The sequence below is a fragment of the Bactrocera latifrons genome, unplaced genomic scaffold (assembly GCF_001853355.1).
Source record: "Bactrocera latifrons isolate USDA-ARS-PBARC rearing strain unplaced genomic scaffold, ASM185335v1 scaffold_210, whole genome shotgun sequence".
NCBI classification, from domain to species: Eukaryota; Metazoa; Arthropoda; class Insecta; order Diptera; family Tephritidae; genus Bactrocera; species Bactrocera latifrons.
Window position 1 is genome coordinate 88,031 of NW_017535631.1, and position 2,697 is coordinate 90,727.

The window sequence follows — 2,697 nt, forward strand, 5'->3', positions numbered from 1 at the left end:
ATTTGAAAAAAGTGCTTAAATCATTTTAACATTGATAAATCGTAAATATTTTCGTTTCGCTAAAATTTGGTCCGAGACGAATCGAACAAATAAATGGTATAAAGTAAAGAGATTGCATAATCAAAATTAAATTCCAAAGCAAGCGTTTATAGAATTTTAAGAGTAACAAATAACTAGTATAAATTAAGGAGAATGGCATAATCCAGTATAGAATCATTTTTACAAGTGAGCAGAGCTGAGATGTAAAATATCGAAAACTCAACAAAAAAATTTAATAGTCTTCTAAAAATCCAAATTTATTGAAAAAATTGTATTACAGACGATTCAGATGATTTTTTTATATAAATTTGGACGTCCATTTTATACCCATKCCATACAATGCCTACATATTTATACAAATATATAAGTACATATGTAACAATGTAGCTAAGCATACATATGCATATATAATTTCATTCATCACCAGTGTGACTTACTCTTCGTGAAGTTTGTTATTCATTCACTTAAAAGCAAAATATAAATAAAAAAAAGCGCGAAGCAAGCAAACAAAACAAAACGCCGTCAAACATACGAAAAAGAATCGCGAAGAAGGAAACATGCAAAACAATCAAACAAGTGTAAAGAATTAAATATGTATATGCAATAGTATATTCATGCATACTAGTATGTACATTTAAAAATTTCAAACCATCGGCATACACAAATCATCATGCTATCTACTATCTTCTCGTTGTTTCTGAAGCGACCATTAAAAGCAGYAACAAAACTAATAAATAAGCTTCAAAAGTACCACATTCCTTTACTTGTTCGAAATAATAGTGACGACACGCAATCATTCATACATAAATACATACACAGACAATAAAAGAAAGAAAGTAAAGCAGAAATGTTGTAGTTTTGATTTGAGAGAATTGAGATTTTTTTTTAGAAGTAGCTTGAGATTTTTGTTATATGACTTTTGTATGGTTAAATTTATATGTAAATATACTACGCTGTTTTGTAATAGGGGTTTTAACCTATAACCATTAATTCTTCCTCTATGTTCATAGAATTGTCTGTAAAAAAAAAAATTAAAAAATCCAATAATCATATACATACATATTTGAATTCCAAAATTTGATAAAATTTGTAGTAGTTGATTTTTATACTGTAAACAACGGCGAAAATTCTTTTAAAACAGACCATAGATAAGTCAGTGCATTCATCTCCGTCTGCATATAAGCGTACTAGTTCTTGGTTTTTGAGATATTGATCTGAAATTTTGCACATGTTTTTTCGAATCGTTTACCAAAATTATAAACGCCATAAACATCAGAAATAATCATACATTCATACTATACCCTAGCAAATTTCTAAACCCGTTTTCATTGTTCCCTCAACTGCTCAACATTCAGCAAATGCCCGAACTGTCTATAAATTATTGTTCAACCTTACTTTATTTCTTACATGCGCTTTCACAACTTAAAGCTGCTTTGTAAGAAAATTCTCACATACAAAAATAAATACTCACATACCGTGTTCCAATAAATTCTTCCTGCAGAGCACCTACATACAGTACATATTTTATTTTTACTTTCTTCATCGATTTTCACATCACACATTACAGATATTACACGCTAGACGCTATAACATTAACATACATATGTATATAAGTTTGTACGATTATATTTACTTTTTAAATCCCGAGTCTTACGGTACTTACTTAAGCGCCTGCTTGTATGTTACGTTTTATATTCGCTGCGTACCGTTGTCTAACTAACAACTGAGTAGGGGCACACACATACACTTGTATGTATGGAAATGTGTTATATATAATGCATGTATAAAATATGTATATGTATGTGTTTGTATCACGTGCATACGCGTTTATTTCATTTGTCGGGCTTACAATTTTATGAAGGTTATTAAATATACTCACACATACTGCTTGATATTTGTGTGTGCGTGTGCATGTGCGCGACTGCTACACGAACTGGCATACGAATAATAGAGATTGACGACACCAAGAAGTAACGTTGTCAAACATAAACAAACAATTTCGCAAATATATGAGTATACATATGTATGCATGAGTGCGTTTGAGCGTATGAAACACGTAGCTACTTAGCGGTGATTTTTATGTATTTTTGTGTGTTTTTTGTACTTTTTTGTGTGATAGCAGATGATACAAATACAACACAGAAACATTATAGGAATGTCGATGGCGTTGAGGCGAGTACCGGTGTACACAAACGGTATAAATAAAATAAGCAATAACTAAATATTGTCTGAGGGAAGTTGTCTAAGGTCAGGTTAGCCCAACATTATTATTTGGATTTTTTTTTATTGTTATTGTTATTATTATTACTTTTTCTTTGTCTTTCTTTCATTATGGTTATGTTTGTATGTTTAGATGTGTGCATGTGTATATTTAACTTCGTTCAACGAATATTCATTTTGCTGCTTATATTATTGTCTGCTGGTAGTATTTCCCCAAAACATGTCTTATACTTATATATGTGTTTGTGGGTATAGTTTTTAGTGTGTTATTGTAGTATATTTTCCCACAAACATATCCTTAAGGTCTTTGAGCTCTTAAGCACTTAAATTCGCTACATCAGTAAACACTTGTTAGTCGAATGAGTATGGTGCTTAAGTGGATTTTAATTTGTAGAAACTAATCTGAAATGAATTTATTTTTGGATACAAAAATATATA

General features: G+C 30.3%; 1 protein-coding gene across 1 annotated transcript in view; it reads left to right on the forward strand.

Annotated features, from left to right (window-relative positions):
• Positions 1–2,697, forward strand: part of LOC108968365 (protein abrupt) — a 92,939-nt gene that overhangs the window by 78,502 nt on the left and 11,740 nt on the right. The gene's annotated exons all lie outside the window — the stretch shown is intronic.